At 35.4% G+C, this 17,863-nt stretch overlaps 1 pseudogene; it reads left to right on the top strand.

Annotated features, from left to right (window-relative positions):
* The first annotated feature begins 398 nt into the window (after positions 1-398).
* LOC138308763 (uncharacterized) lies at positions 399-16,733 on the top strand (annotated as a pseudogene).
* The last annotated feature ends 1,130 nt before the right edge of the window (positions 16,734-17,863 follow it).

Genomic DNA, 17,863 nt, shown 5'->3' with positions numbered 1-17,863 from the left:
GTCAATGAGTGCATTCGGAAATGCACATGAAAACTCTTTTGTGACTAAGATTATGAAGAATAGCGATCTATATGTAATCCGTCTTACGACATCTTACCTTTTAACGTTAAAATCAGGATAATATAGTCGATAAACGGCGTATTTGTCGATATTGTACTTAGTTCGGTTTGCCGAAAGCTTGATACCGGAGGAAAATCAAAGTTTGTGCGGTAGGTCTAGGACCTAGTTTCGACAAACTAGAAAAAAATAATGTTGTCAGATCTTTGAATTTGGTTAGGATAATATAAAATGAAGCTTCATTTATCTTTTGGGAAGCAAATTACATAACTCGTATATGCCGATACCGTCTCGATCTTGTACCGAATAAAATGAGAAATGGGTAAAATCTATGTATAATAATGTCTACGGGTATGTTTATAATAATTGGATTTCAGACAGATTTAATATACATCGTGGTATTCGACAAGGTTGTCCGTTATCTTGTCTACTTTTTATCATAGCGGCCGAAATTATGGCAATTAGGATACGCACCAACAAGAATATATGTGGTGTAATGGTAAGAAACAAACATTTAAAAATAAGTCAATTAGCAGATGACACAACTTTGTTTTTGAAATATGCTGACATAGTAACGGCCATAGAGGCAATTGGAAGGTTTGGGGAACTTTCTGGGTTATAGATTAACAAAGACAAATCAGAGGGTATTTGGCTAGGGAGAAACAAATTTAGAAATAATGTATATGAGAATACAACCTGGAGTAGAGGGCAAGTAAAATCGTTAGGATATTTTTGGACCAGATAAATTTGCCTGTCAGAATCGAAACTGGGAGTTAAAATTAGAGGCTATAGAACGTGACATTAAGAATTGGAAGAAAAGAAAATTAACTATGCTAAGTAGAATTACTGTCGTAAAAGCCCTACTTTCATCTAAAATAACATATATAGCGTCGACTCAAAACATAAGTAAAGTACATATTAGTGTACTGGAAAAGATACTTTTCACCTACATTTGGGATGGAAAAATGCAAAAAGTTAAGAGAAAGACACTTATCGGTAAACACGAAGACGGCGGGCTACAAATGATCGATGTGGAATCTCATATATATATGTTAAAAGTGGCATGGGTTAAACGATTTTTGATAATGTTGGTGCTAACTGGACCTCTATTCCATTTTTCTATTTTGATCAATACGGTATAGATGGCCTTATTTTCTTATGCAATAAGAGTCATACTGACCATGTAGTCAACTTTAAATCAGATTTTTATTTAGATATAATAAATGCGTGGAAAAATTGTGGGGGGTGGATACAAATGCAATCCACGAAATCACCTAGAGATAAGAAAAGAAATCATTTGGGGCAACAGAAATATTAAAAACGGGAAATATTCCTTATTATTTCAAAATTGGGTTAAAGATAAACTATTAATAATTGACAATGTAATCGATGACTCTGGAAAAATCTGTGAGGAGTACATTTTGAACAAAGCTGACCTCGCAACAGAACTGGATGTCACAGCTTATTATGTTAAAAAAATCAATTCCAAAATGGTGGTTACAGGAACCTCCAATCTAATTCTTCTATTAATACAACAATCACGCATGACGCTTTAAAATTGCAAATAACGACTAAGAGTAGACAGTGTATTCCTCTTGAAAAACTTACCAATAAGTAATTTATGACTTATTAGTAAAGAATAAGAAAATTCAAGCACATACATTTAATTTTTGGAAAAATAAATTTGAATTGTCAAGCGATACTCAATTAAAAACAAGTCTCAACTTTTAGTTTTCACTTTTTGGATGAGAATAAATTAAAAATATTTAGGTGGAAACTGTTCATGTGTATACTACCCTGTAAAAAAATACTGTACAGATGGAAAATAGAATCCAATCCTTTGTGTACTACATGTCAGGTAAAGGAGGATTACGATAATTTCTTTATTTTATGTGAACATGTAAAAAGATTCTGGGAAAAAGTCAATGAAACGTTTAAGAAAATTAAAATTGGAAGGAACTTAGCAAATATAAAATATATTATTACCGGCTATAAAACGGAATCGCCAGTATATGAAGATTTAAATGTCCTAGTATCGATTATATATTTTTCTGTTTATAAAACGTGCTACGTTAGTGAAAAAAGAACGAAGGAAATTGACATTTTTAGGGTATTAAAAAAACGAATTGAAAATGTATAGCGATGTAAGGACAATTAGACATTTGCCAAGCAACACATGCATAAATAACTTTTCACATGCGCGTAATGATACCTTGTAAATTAATTTCTTTAAATTATCTAATTTGCATGTACATGTTTGTAATAATATCATGCAAAATATGGCAATTAGTATTCATACTTGAAAAAGGTTTTTTTTTACTTTCTATGTATAAGTTTTGAGTGTCGTAGCCTTTTTCCTTTTTATATGGACTGTTTTGGTGGAATATAGGGCAATGGCACTTGATGTATACATGTACAAATGAAGATAGCGTGCGCATGAAATCAATTTTGTTAAGTATAATTGTATGTAATGTTTTTGGTTCATGACTCGCTCAGAAATTAAATACAGTGTATTTGAAACAACGGTGAAAAAAGATAATAACAAAAAAAATGCACTATGATGACACTGAAAGAAGAATACATGTATCTTTAGCAAATATGGAAAAAGTGAGACAATGGATATTTACACCAATTAAAAAAATCACTCAAACGATATATAAATATTCACATTTCTTCTTTCTGCATGATTGTATTATAATTGAATATTAGCGTACTGTGAATCCTTGTAAGAAAGATGACGACTTCATGACTCTCACATAGCTTACTTTAGCTTTCGCACTTGATCTAGCCTGTCTCTCATTTCTCTACTCACTCCCTTTACCGGATATACTCACTCCCTTTACCGGATATACTCACTCCCTTTACCAGATATGCTATTTTTCTCTAAGCTTTCTCGCTCATCTACTGTAGTCCTACTTGCCACGCGCCCACGACTGTCTTGCTTGCCTCCACATCATCTCTATTCTCTAACTCCCTCTTCCTGTCTTTCCCTCCTGCTTCCTTTTTTCTGCTCACTCTCGCTGTCTTTTCCCTCCTACCCTCTCTCGTTCTGTTTTTATTTCTCCCCTTCCCCCTATCGCTTTATGTGTTTTCTCTCTCTCACCATCTCTCTGTATTTCTCTCTATCTTTCTGTATTTTCTCTCTACCCCCCTCTCTCTACGTTGCTCTTTACTCTCAATACCCTCCTCTCTATCTCGATTCTCCTCTCTTTCTCTGTCGGAAACAATTACTGTTAGAAACAATGAGACTTGTTATTGTGAAAGATATAAAAAAGATATACATATGCTATATACCATTGTCGCATAGGGACCATATATGCATAGAGAATGACCTTAGTCCTGAGTGATTAAAAAAATGAGATTTCGTTAAGTTCAATCAAGTGATTAAAATATTTTCTGTTCAACTACGTTAAACTGAATATATAACACTTAATACCCCACGTGTTTTAAGGGAGATGCATAAATACAGAAATATTTTCATCTCTCAATCGCCCCACCCCTGCTTTTCGTTCAATTTGTACAAGCTAGTATATTTCATGAATATTGCGATGTAGATGTCTACATGTATCATGTTTAGCTAATATGATCCTCAATAAGCACTAACACATTCGGGAAACAAGACCTTATTTACTGTATACATGTACGATAAGACATAGGCCTAACTGCTGTAATTAGATGATGCATGTATTTCCCGTTTTGAGAAAATGCATGGAAGTAGTCTGATTCAGTTGATCAAACATTATCTTACGAAAAAGCACATGTAAGCTAGTGTCAACAACAGTATTATATCTGTGATATAGAATCTAAACATGTACGTGTAGGCATAGACAAATTATTTTCCTGTTTACAGTAATCACCTGAACGTAGATCGAGGAGAGATTTTTTCTTAGGCGTACACTTGTCATACAGGTTCTATTGAGGATCCAAAAATCTGTTTTAGTTTACTTCGGATAATAAATATATATCTACATGTATTAAACATGCAGATATCTCTTCAAAAAACATACAAAGACATACAGTTGTGTATGATGACATCGATTTTATCGACATTATTGTGATCAATTTGTTGTTATCAACTTCGATCGTCGTCACGTAGACGCTTTTCATCGTAACAAATTTGGCGCCAAATTTATGCTTGAATATCTGCCTCAAACGACCATTGAAGCTAAGATATCTTGACGATGGAAATATAGAATTTGATAAAATATTTTTTCCGCTAAAACAATATAAAATCATGGATTATCTAAATGGTAATTGAAGTGGAGCCTTACACGAAATTTTCCATATTAATTTTACAGATATTATATCCAGGCAAAATAATGGCTTATTTGTGCCATTTCTTAGCTTTGTATAGCATCAAATCGGTGGCATCGTGACATAAAATTAACAGGTATAACAATTTATATTATCAGACTATTACACTTTATAATGTTGAATATATAAGATGTTATTTATAAAAAATATTACCGCTCGATTTCGGTCTAATAATATAATTGTGAAAAAAAGTCATTTTTAGGGAGTAGGGGTATAGAAAGGCTAATTACTCAAAGAATTTTTTTTATATTCTTTCATCATAACCCAAACAACAGTCTAATTATGTGGACAAAAAATAAAGAAAATTAAACGACAATTTTTTTTTTGAAATAAGGTATTTAAGTTGAAATTCAAATGCAAGAATTGGCTCTTTTTAGGCCTCATTTACACGCATTCTCGTTAAAAATTCACAATTAATGTATTTCTAAGAGTGGAAACGGCATTGAGGTTATTGATAGCCATATAAACTTACATATTAAAGATAAAAAATGTTGTTGTTGCAATATTTTAGTTAATTACCAAACTTTGAAAATATGTGTGTAAAATTGTATTTTGAGAAAAACAGACGGTAAAGTAGGGTTATTGAGAGTACAATATTTTCAAAACCGAACGGTCAAATTTCAAATAAAAGCCTTAATAAACAGTTTCTCAACCAATTTTTCAGTGAGCAAATTTTAAAGAAAATTAAACGAGGGGAAATTTTTAGGCCTTACTGTATCGAACCACCTTAAATGAGTAAACACTATTTATTGTTCAAATAATTAGTATCGTTTCTGCTCTGTCGGTGGTGGAACATCTTTAAATTAGTCGCCCTCGCGAAAATAAGGGTGGGAGACAATTCTAGATGTATCCCTCGACAGAGGGCCATAATTGTATAGTGTTTTTCTTTCAGAAAACATTGGTTTTGTCAATTTTGCAAATACTCATATCTACTAACCAACCAATATGCAAACTATTGCTTTAGTTGGCCGTATGTATGCTTAAAACAGTTCTGATAAAATCACAATCTGCGTCAAATAGCTATCTTTGATTCCAAATAGCTCAAAATCAAGCACACCACCTTCTTTATTAGACAAATTATTATGCATTATCTAAATTATCTTGTCAAAGTAAAATAAGATTGCTGAGTGCATTTTAGACTCGAACTTAAGTCCAATTCTTATGGAAAATTTAGCTGATTGTATTCAGTGCATTTTGCAGTAAGAATAGACCAAAATGCGGGTCGCAAAATTTACCCAGTAATTCTACTTCGACAGGATAATTTACTTTGAAAAAGTAATTTACTTTACAGGAAAAGAAAGTAGAAATCACTACTTTTTTCACGATTTCGCAAACAGGAATGTAAATATCAGTGATTTCCCACTAATTTGGAGATTATCACATGACTTTTTCCATTGTGAAGTTATGAGATAAAAAGCTTTCCATAATATGATATGAAACTAGTTCCTATTGCGGTGAATACCCACGACTTCGATGGTGTTCAACAATGTGTTTCTTTTCAGGAATACGTCCGAAACTTAAGGCACTGTTCGAGAAAGAAAAACCGACACACGTTATCCTTCTGGCTGAACGAGAAGGAGGTTGATTTTAATAACAATCTCGAATTATATGATAATCATATATATCATAAAAAATATTTTTATACCTCAAGTGAGAATCCTGCATTTTGATTAGTCGAGAGATATTTGGTATTTCACACTATCACACGGCAGTTAGCATTATAACAATAAGGAGAATACAGGCACTTTCGTAGCTAAATTTTTAGCCTATTTGACGTTTGTGAACTTGAATAAAGACTAAGATTAATAAAAAAAGCATAACTTTTGTAGAAATCTTCCCATACTCTGTCTACGCGAAAAATATATCAGTAAAGTATTAAAGGCCATAAAACCTTCAACATGTTTGGCTATATCGCCGTCATTTATGACGCGATGACCTTTAAATTGGTCATTATATGTGCCTGACTACATTCTCTTTCATATGCACCCTTCGGAACACTTCTATGGTAATGTTATTTGACCTCATCTGACCCTCTAGCGAACACTGACTTTGACATAATCTCTGATAAGATATTGTGAAAAGACCTTCAATATCGCGATTTACCTTAATAACCAAATGTACACGTTGTAGAACCTATGGTTATTGAGTTATAAGCGTTTAAAATTCCTTCGAAAAAAATACACATCTGTGATCTTGACCTTGAATTGTACAAATTGTCCAAATCTGAACATCGTAGCGTGTGTACCGTTCGTGAGATATTGTGCTAACAAGATTTGTGGATATAAGAAAAAGAAGAAAAAACATAACAAAACAAAAAACATCCGAAGTGGAAATCCTTATTAAAAATAATAAGGAAAAAACTAAATCATTCATTCCAAAGTGGAAATCCCTAACAAGGAACAAGGCATGTGCAAATTTGTTGAGTAATAATTGATTTTGCAATTGGCAATTACATCGAAACTAGCATTGATATTTGCTTCCATCAACCATAATTATATTAGTTGTAGTTATTTTCGTGTTCATATTGAGTGTTATAGTGTGTTATCTATTTTTACAGATTAGAGACTGATAAAAAAAAACATTTTGCTCGTCATCATAATGTGAGCGGGTGAGATATGTGTGTTATATACATGTATGTGTGTTATATATGTGTGTTATATACATGTATGTGTGTTATATATGTGTGTTATATATGTGTGTTATATACATGTATGTGTGTTATATATGTGTGTTATATATGTGTGTTATATACATGTATGTGTGTTATATACATGTATGTGTGTTATATATGTGTGTTATATACATGTATGTGTGTTATATATGTGGGTTATATACATGTATGTGTGTTATATATGTGTGTTATATACATGTATGTGTGTTATATATGTGTGTTATATACATGTATGTGTGTTATATATGTGTGTTATATACATGTATGTGTGTTATATACATGTATGTGTGTTATATACATGTATGTGTGTTATATATGTGTGTTATATACATGTATGTGTGTTATATATGTGTGCTATATACATGTATGTGTGTTATATATGTGTGTTATATACATGTATGTGTGTTATATATGTGTGTTATATACATGTATGTGTGTTATATATGTGTGTTATATACATGTATGTGTGTTATATATGTGTGTTATATACATGTATGTGTGTTATATATGTGTGTTATATACATGTATGTGTGTTATATATGTGTGTTATATACATGTATGTGTGTTATATACATGTATGTGTGTTATATACATGTATGTGTGTTATATATGTGTGAAATGTATCTGCGCGGACGAGTTAATGTTGCTTTTTTTCAGTTTTAATTTACGAAACCCACTACAGTATGTTACTAAATGTTTAATAGCCATTCCGTTCGATTTCACAAATGTATATATATATAAATTGTATTGTATATTGTATATATAAGCAGGGGATGTGGATGTGGCGCAGTGCTAGAAGGCGCAGGTATGTTTGGCTAGGCGATTGGGTGCCGTAGATCGTGAGTTCGAGGCCCGGATAGGATACGAGTCAATAAATTGTCATGCTTTGTTAAATTGTGTTTCTGTGATATTTGATATTTTATACATATTGAACATATATATTATCTTCGTTGGATATCTGACAATTCCAATCGGGACGTTTTCTGATGTGCTAGTTCTTGTCCTCGGGTTGTCCTTGACTGTCGCAAGTGCCATTCACAATTGTGGTCGGTAAATATGCCCAGAGCATCCAATTGCCTTATTTTGTTCATTACACTTTAAAGGGACAATTAAGTGAGGCGTATTATGTTACACAACCACGAAGCAAAATATCACATAAATGTAGTGTTCTACATTCCCTATGAAGCATATAAACATAAAATATTTTTAAATCCACGATATTGTGAAGTACTTTAATTCAAACCGTTGAAATTCGAAATCGTATAGCAATACCGTTTATCAGTTACAATATGTGCGCTGTACTCATAGTAGAGTCAATGTCACATAAGTTAATACTGTTAACACACTGCTATATTCACATATTGTAGTATGTTTTATATAACAGTTTGTTAAAGTGACAAACTAACATATGAAATACAAAATTAAGAAAAAGTTACAAAAACTACGAAGTATAGAAATAATCGTCTTCGTGTCAGCGAGTGTAGACACACACCAGAGCCTGTACACAACCTGACTTCATCGGAATGCATTAATTGAATAGCAATGTATCATATACAATTATGGACCTATATGTAGGTGGACATGGCTCTAGTAATCAATTCAATAAAGTATTATGACCCGAGGCCGCTTGTCGTTGTTAACTAATTCACTCCGCTCACAGTGTGAGTAGCACTATACCCGAGATATAATATCAACGCGCATACGACTGGCTGAAACTATTTACGAGTTTTGTGGTTTGAATGATGCGACGTATGACTTTACATATGTAATTATAGCACGTCCTCCTCCTCCAATGTGACAATGCCTCAAAGGTAAGCACTTAATTCTTATTTTTTTTTTTTTTTTCTAAAAAAAATCAAACCTTTAATATTTTGGATAATAAGTCAATTACTTGACGTCTTCACCAATATACCACGTTACATCAAAATAAAAGCTGATGAGATTAAATTTAGAAAAGTGAAAAATAAGAAAAGTCCAATGAGATATATTTTATTTTGAAAGAAAAAAACAACAAAAACAACACAAAAATACACTGTAAGTCTGGTTAAGTGCTCCCGAACTAGGTCCTTAAACTCTATTTGTCTTTGAATTAATCTTTAAAGCCAGACATAAAAAATATAAATGTAAATATAAATCTACTTTAGTGCGTTCTTAGAATTCATGTGTTCTAAAGATGTACTAACCATCCGATATCGCTAACAGTGTCACAATTAAAGTGAATTAAAGATTCATCACTTGTTTATGCCTTACTAGCTAAGTCCGTATTCATCACTTGTTTTATGCCTTACTAGCTAAGTCCGTATTCATCATTTGTTTATGCCTTACTAGCTAAGTCCGTATTCATCACTTGTTTTATGCCTTACTAGCTAAGTTCGTATTCATCACTTGTTTTATGCCTTGCCAGCTAAGTCCGTATTCATCACTTGTTTTATGCCTTGCCAGCTAAGTCCGTATTCATCACTTGTTTTATGCGCTGCCTGCTACGTCCGTATTCATCACTTGTTTTTATGCGCTGCCAGCTTAGTCCGTATTCATCACTTGTTTTACGCCTTGCCAGCTAAGTCCGTATTCATCAATTGTTTTATGCCTTGCCAGCTACGACCGTATTCATCACTTGTTTTATGCCTTGCCAGATAAGTCCGTATTCATCACTTGTTTTATGCGCCTTGCCAGCTAAGTCCGTATTCATCACTTGTTTTATGCCTTACTAGCTAAGTCCTTTCATCAGATGCCTTACTAGCTAAGTCCGTATTCATCACTTGTTTTATGCCTTGCCAGCTACGTCCGTATTCATCACTTGTTTTATGCCTTGCCTGCTACGTCCGTATTCATCACTTGTTTTATGCGCTGCCTAGCTTAGTCCGTATTCATCACTTGTTTTATGCCTTACTAGCTAAGTCCGTATTCATCACTTGTTTTATGCCTTACTAGCTAAGTCCGTATTCATCACTTGTTTATGCCTTACTAGCTTAAGTCCGTATTCATCACTTGTTTTATGCCTTACTAGCTAAGTCCGTATTCATCACTTGTTTATGCCTTACTAGCTAAGTCCGTATTCATCACTTGTTTTATGCCTTACTAGTTAAGTCCGTATTCATCACTTGTTTTATGCGCTTGCCAGCTAAGTCCGTATTCATCACTTGTTTTATGCCTGCCAGCTAAGTCCTATTCATCACTGTTTATGCGCTGCCGTCCGTATTCATCACTTGTTTTATGCGCTGCCAGCTTAGTCCGTATTCATCACTTGTTTTACGCCTTGCCAGCTAAGTCCGTATTCATCACTTGTTTTATGCCTTGCCAGCTACGTCCATATTCATCACTTGTTTTATGACTTGCCAGCTAAGTCCGTATTCATCACTTGTTTTATACGCCTTGCCAGCTAAGTCCGTATTCATCACTTGTTTTTATGCGCTGCCAGCTAAGTCCGTATTCATCATTTGTTTTATGCGCTGCCAGCTAAGCCCGTATTCATCACTTGTTTTATGCCTTACTAGCTAAGTCCGTATTCATCACTTGTTTTATGCCTTACTAGCTAAGTCCGTATTCATCACTTGTTTTATGCCTTGCCAGCTACGTCCGTATTCATCACTTGTTTTATGCGCTGCCTGCTACGTCCGTATTCATCACTTGTTTTATGCGCTGCCAGCTTAGTCCGTATTCATCACTTGTTTTATGCCTTACTAGCTAAGTCCGTATTCATCACTTGTTTTATGCCTTGCCAGCTGAGTCCGTATTCATCACTTGTTTATGCCTTACTAGTTAAGTCCGTATTCATCACTTGTTTTATGCCTTACTAGCTAAGTCCGTATTATTCATCACTTGTTTTATGCCTTACTAGTTAAGTCCGTATTCATCACTTGTTTTTATGCCTTGCCAGCTACGTCCGTATTCATCACTTGTTTTATGCCTGCCTGCTACGTCCGTATTCATCACTTGTTTTATGCCTGCCAGCCTAGCTCCGTATTCATCACTTGTTTTAATGCCTTGCCAGCTAAGTCCGTATTCATCACTTGTTTTATGCCTTGCCAGCTACGTCCATATTCATCACTTGTTTTATGCCTCGCCAGCTAAGTCCCGTATTCATCACTTGTTTTACGCCTTGCCAGCTAAGTCCGTATTCATCACTTGTTTTATGCGCTGCCTGCTACGTCCTCGTATTCATCACTTGTTTTATGCGCTGTCCAGCTATGTCCAGTATTCATCACTTGTTTATGCCTGCCTAAGTCCCCCGTAGTATTCATCACTTGTTTTATGCGCTTACTACTAGTCCGTATTCATCACTATGCTTACTAGATAACGTCCGTATTCATCACTTTTTTTATGCCTTACTGCTAGTCCGTATTCATCACTTGTTTTATGCCTTAGCCAGCTAAGTCCGTATTCATCACTTGTTTTATGCCCTGACTAGCTAAGGTCCGTATTTCATCACTTGTTTATGCCGCTGCCAGCTAGTCCGTATTCACACTTGTTTTATGCCTACGTCAGCTAAGTCCGTATTCATCACTTGTTTTATGCCTTGCCAGCTACGTCCGTATTCATCACTTCGTTATCCTTGCCAGCATAAGTCCGTATTCATCACTTGTTTTATGCGCTGGCCAGCTTAGTCCGTATTCATCACTTGTTTATGCCTTACTAGCTAAGTCCGTATTCATCACTTGTTTTATGCCTTACGTAGCTAAGTCCGTATTCATCACTTGTTTATGCCTTGCCAGCTAGCTAAATCACTTGTTTAGCCTTGCCAGTCCCGTATTCATCACTTGTTTTTGATGCGCTTATTAGCTAAGTCCGTATGTTCATCACTTGTGTTTATGCCTTGACTAGCTAAGTCCGTATTCATCACTTGTTTTATTGCCTTTAGGTAAGTCCGTATTTCATAGCTAGCTACGTCCGTATTCATCACTTGTTTTATGCCGTGCAGCTATACGTCCGTATTCCATCACTTTTTTATGCCGATGCTTAGTTAGTCCGTATTCATCACTTGTTTTATGCCTTGCCAGCTAAGTCCGTATTCATCACTTGTTTATGCGCTTGCCAGCTACGTCCGTATTCATCACTTGTTTTAATGCCTGCCACTGCAGTCCCGAATTCATCACTTGTTTATGACGCCTTTGCCAGCTAAGTCCGTATTCATCACTTGTTTTAATGCCTTGCCAGCTAAGTCGTATTTTATTTTCATCACTTGTTTTATGCTGCCAGCTAAGTCCGTATTCATCACTTGTTTTATGCCTGCCAGCTAAGTCCGTATTAATCACTTGTTTTTTATGCCTTACCAGCTAAGTCCGTATTCATCACTTGTTTTAATGCCTGCCGTATTAAGTCCGTATTCATCACTTGTTTTATGCCTTGCCAGCTAAGTCCGTATTCATCACTTGTTTTATGCGCTGCCTGCTACGTCCGTATTCATCACTTGTTTTATGCGCTGCCAGCTTAGTCCGTATTCATCACTTGTTTATGCCTTACTAGCTAAGTCCGTATTCATCACTTGTTTTATGCCTTACTAGCTAAGTCCGTATTCATCACTTGTTTATGCCTTACTAGTTAAGTCCGTATTCATCACTTGTTTTATGCCTTACTAGCTAAGTCCGTATTCATCACTTGTTTTATGCCTTACTAGCTAAGTCCGTATTCATCACTTGAGTGATTGCGTTGCCTAGCTAAGTCCGTATTCATCACTTGGGTTATGCATTGCCAGCTAAGTCCGTAATTCATCACTTGTTTGATTGCGCCGCCACTACTAAGTCCGTATTCATCACTGTGTTTTATGCCTTGCTAGCTACGTCCGTATTCATCACTTGTTTTTATGCCTTGCCTTGCTAAGCTAAATTGCATAAGTTGTTCATTCACTTGTGCCCTTACTTACTAGCTAAGTCCGTATTCATCACTTGTTTTATGCCTTGCTACGTCCGTATTCATCACTGGTTTTATGCGCTGCCAGCTATCCGTATTCATCACTTGTTTATGCCTTACTAGCTAAGTCCGTATTCATCACTTGTTTTATTGCCTTGCCAGCTAGCTAAGTCCGTATTCATCACTTGTTTATGCCTGCCTAGCTTAAGTCCGTATTCATCACTTGTTTTTTGCACTTACTGCGCCAGATAAGTCCGTATTTGCATCACTTGTTTTATGCCTTGCCAGCTAAGTGCGTATTCATCACTGTTTATGCCTATACTAGCCTAAGTCCGTATTCATCACTTGTTTAACGAGCTTACTAGCATAAAGTCCGTATTCATTGTTTATGCCTTACTAGCTTAAGTGTCCGTATTCATCACTGTTTTATGCCTTTACTGTCTACTTAAGTCCGTATTCATCACTTGTTTTATGCCTTGCCAGCTAAGTCCGTATTCATCACTGTTTGATGCGCACTGCCTAATTCCGTATTCATCACTTGTTTTTTATGCCTGCCAGCTAAGTCCGTATTCATCACTTGTTTTATGCCTTACTAGCCAGCTACGTCCATAAACTTCATCACTTGTTTTATGCCATTGCCTAGCGAATGTCCTTCATCACTTGTTTTACACGCCTTGCCAGCTAAGTCCGTATTCATCACTTGTTTATGCGCTGCCAGCTTAGTTCCTAGTATTCATCTTGGTTTTTAGGCGCTCAGCCTGCTGAGCCCGTATTCATCACTTGTTTTAGTATCATCATAGCTCATATATATATACTATATATAAATTAGTTTTATCGTTTAGGCCTTATTTTCAACTCTACATGGACACATCCTTTTTTTCTCTTTTTGATCTATATATATATATATATGTATTCTATCATCACTTGTGTTTCTGAGTTTTTATCCATGATTACAGTAAAAATATATATAATATATGCACTGTTGTTGAACTTCAGATATACATTTGAATTTCCTGCTTCCTACTATGAAATTACATATATATGCATGAGTACATATATAAATTATAAGTAGATTTTAATAAAAAAGAATTCCATATATTCTGTAATATGTATACTATTATATTGGAAGATATCCTTGTGAATCGTTGTTATTATAAATTTCTATTGAGTAGTCATATTGTAATATTAATTTATTAACCTATAATATTTTATATTTGGTATATATGATTTATTTTTTATTTTGCAGGTCTTTGCAATGCTCTATGGTTCTAAACAAACCAACATTTAACCATCAATGATGCATCCCGACGACAATCAGATGTTCTCCCTGTACCCCAACGATTTGAAGAATACCAGGACTATAATGACTTCAGACAAGTGAAACAAATACCTGTTACTATTGCTGATCTTAACTCCCAATCACAGGCATTGTATAGGTATTGATATAACTATGATAATTGGCAGGATAAATCAACCCTTAAGTAATAGGATTAAGATGGAACTACATATATATCATACAATAAATTATAAAATGAATGGGATTTCTATTTGTCAATGAATACTTGTAATCTTTGTTGGCTTAATGAGATTTGCAGGGGAAATGAAATATCAATCAAAATATTTAATACTAACAACTACCAATTGTGCAACAATGTCAAGGAGTTTTTTTAGAAGATCCAAATGTTCTCTCTAAAATGTTTTAGGATATTAGAAAGTTTGCTCCATGTCTATCCAATCACAATCCGATGTAAAAAGGGGGTTTTATAAAATATTTTTTTTTATGTTTTCAGTATACTTCTTAAAGATGTCATGAAGTCGTCACCGTCTTGGAAATCTGGTGCAGAGGAAATCAAGGCTTTAGCCGATTGTCTTGTTTCACAGAAGGACTACCTACATACCCAGAGCATAACGACGACAACAAACCAATCTCTCCTACATCCCGTACGAACTTTTGCCAAGAATGCTACTATTGAGCACAGAAAACATGTTGCTGATGTAAAGAAAGTATATATGAAGTGAGACACGGCTATGGTTGCCACCAATCTACTGGAATCAGTTTTCTTTGATGAAGAGCAGCATCTTGATGACATATTACCCCCCCCCCCAAAGCGGAACAGAATTTTGGGAAATATGCATCTGTCTGTTCCAATTGATATCATTAGATTTAGTCCGGGGGTGGGCAACTGACACACACGGCCATATGCAAAACTCAACAAGACAGGTCCGAAGCCGAACTGCTGGTACAAGGTGCGAGGGTAGTCCAAAGCCTGCAACAGAATATGAAAGAATTTCATACAAGAATGCAGAAAAAAATTCCAACAGAAAATGAAAAAAATTGTTTCACTGACTCCACATGTGAGGGACTTCATATACAAGGAGCTGTCATTAGATGCTTCAACTGCAAATAACCCTCATCATAGCTGTTAAGGCTGATATCTTTAGGGAATAAGGAAATCATAGCTGACCAACGACATGTCAACCCAGGAAGACCAGGTGGAGGATTTGATGGATTTTTTTTTGTATCTTGGGCGAGATTGTGGAGAACATAACCGCTGCTGATGATCGATGGCATGGACAGGCTCATTTATCGGAGTTCATCTCTTTGGCAAACATGGTCGAGCAGGCTGCAGAGAAATGTCCTCAGGACACACCGATTCCTTATGAGAGCTTAGTTAGACTCCAGTTTGCACCACGCAACCCATATTGTTAAGGTGCACTTCGTTTTACATCAAAGCTCAATGTACAATACAAGATTCAACGACGTCAGCTCAAATAAGCTCATGTTGATGCACATTTCTGCAATGCAAATTTTCGGGTTTTCTATCGAGATGAAAGACGCACTGCAATATTCCTTGTTGTGATGACAAGGCCAAGGTACCTGGAGAGCCAGGGCAACCAATATCAACTGGCGCAAGAGGAAAGATGTCCATCGCTGCAACAACAACAACACTAGTAGCAATGGATCATGACATGTTTAAAGTATCATTCACCCCATCTGTAGTACTTGATTGTCACATCCCACCATCAGCAGGTCACATCCACCATCAGCAGACTCTTTTTTGTTCAGGGACAGGTCACAACAGTTTTAAATGACAGCATTTTTCAGCAAGCGTCACCATTTCGCCTTTTCGGCAGTTATTGTTAAAGTTCTTGACCAACAACAAAAGCCAATACTGCAGAAGTTCACAGATGGAGGAACTGATCAAAGAAATAATCTAGAGAGTGTTCGTGTAGCAAACATATGAGTTTTTAGGGAGCTTGGCCTCGACCTCCTTGTCCATTCTCGCTGTGCTTCAGGACACAGCTTCACAAAACCCAGCTAAAAGAGTAATGTCCATCTTGAATCTTGGCCTCCAGAATGTGTCAATGCAACGAAAGGAAACTACAGAGAGGGTAGAAACTACCATCAAGCGGAAAAACAGCATGGCTGAAATTCGAAAAGCCAATGAAGACTACCCAGACTTGAAGATCAAAGATGAATGGGTAGAAGTAATAGAACCTGTGCAAGCCCTTATTGTGAATAGGTATCTCCCGCCTAAAACTGAAAGGCAATCCAGTCAAGGTCATGCCTGCCGTTTCAGATATATAGATGTTACCCAGCGACACATACGTGAACTGTTCCCTGAAATGGATACCAGCAAACTAAAAAAAAGCACACACACATAAATGTAAGGCATGTCAGGAATGGATTGAAGAACACTGCAAGTGTTCTCATTACACATTTCAATTCAAGAAGTGCTCAAATAGAGGATGCTGCCCCGAGCCAGTAATTCCTGGGCTATCCTTTCTCCCCGACCCTATTATAGATGACAACGGAGAAAGGTATAAACAATACTACGGATAATGACAGACCATCTCTTAAGGAATTGTTGAAAGCCAGTAAGACCATGGAAAAAAAACTAAAAAAGTAATTGATACTTTAACTTTTGTTTAATTATATCACTATACTGAAGCATATTTTGATTGTTACATAACACCCCTACTAGGGTATTTTCAATATTACACTACATACTGTAGATCGATATACATAGGATATGAGAGAGATTGGCATACAACATGTATTGGTACTAAGTTATGTTTCATATTCAGTGTTTTTATAGCTTAATTTTTTGCAAGTTACACGCGCATGTTTCCTCGTATAAGACCAAGGGCAGAATAATCCCTTTTTCACCTGAGGGCAGTCTACCCTATGATGGTGTCATATCATAGTACCATATCATGTTTTTTATGTATTTTGCCATATAACACTACATACTGTAGATTTATATAGATGAGACATCTATATTTAGATATGAGAGGGGTCTGCAAACAACATATATTGGTAGTTAATTATGTTTCATATTCATACTTGTTTTTATAGCTTAATCGATGATGCCAAATGACTCAGTTATTCGTTTTTGCAAGTAACATGCGCATATTTCCTCGTGTAAGGCCAAGGGCAGAATAATCCATTTTTTCACCTGAGGGCAGTCTACCCTATGATGGTGTTATGTCATAGTGCCATATCATGTTTTTATGTTGTTGATTTCAGGTCAGTTGTTTTTCTTGTAGTGTTACCTTCATTATATCATAAAAGTTTCAATGCTATGGAGTGTGTTTTGGTTGTTATTAAAAACTGTCATTTTACATTAACCTATGTTTCATAAATTCATTTTTGCAATTTTATCACTCGCTAAAAACGTTAAATATGTTGTTTTACAGTACTTGCATATTGCTTAGTACCAATTTCAAGATTATGATTATCTTTACAACAGTATTATAACTTTTCTATAACAAATATTAACCCTTACTTCTTTTTTAATGAAAGAACAAAAGGGATACATGTTGAAGATGCCCTCTATGTTTCGCCCCCCCCCCCCCAACAAAAAAATATCCCTAACGACCTAACCTATTTTTTCAGTCATGTAACCTGAAACAAACATATTTTTATTTTGCCTTATCAACATCTGTATCGAAGGTGAGGCCGTCATATAT

Source organism: Argopecten irradians, chromosome 15, assembly GCF_041381155.1.
Source record: "Argopecten irradians isolate NY chromosome 15, Ai_NY, whole genome shotgun sequence".
NCBI lineage: Eukaryota > Metazoa > Mollusca > Bivalvia > Pectinida > Pectinidae > Argopecten > Argopecten irradians.
This window is presented reverse-complemented; position numbering and strand designations above follow the sequence as displayed.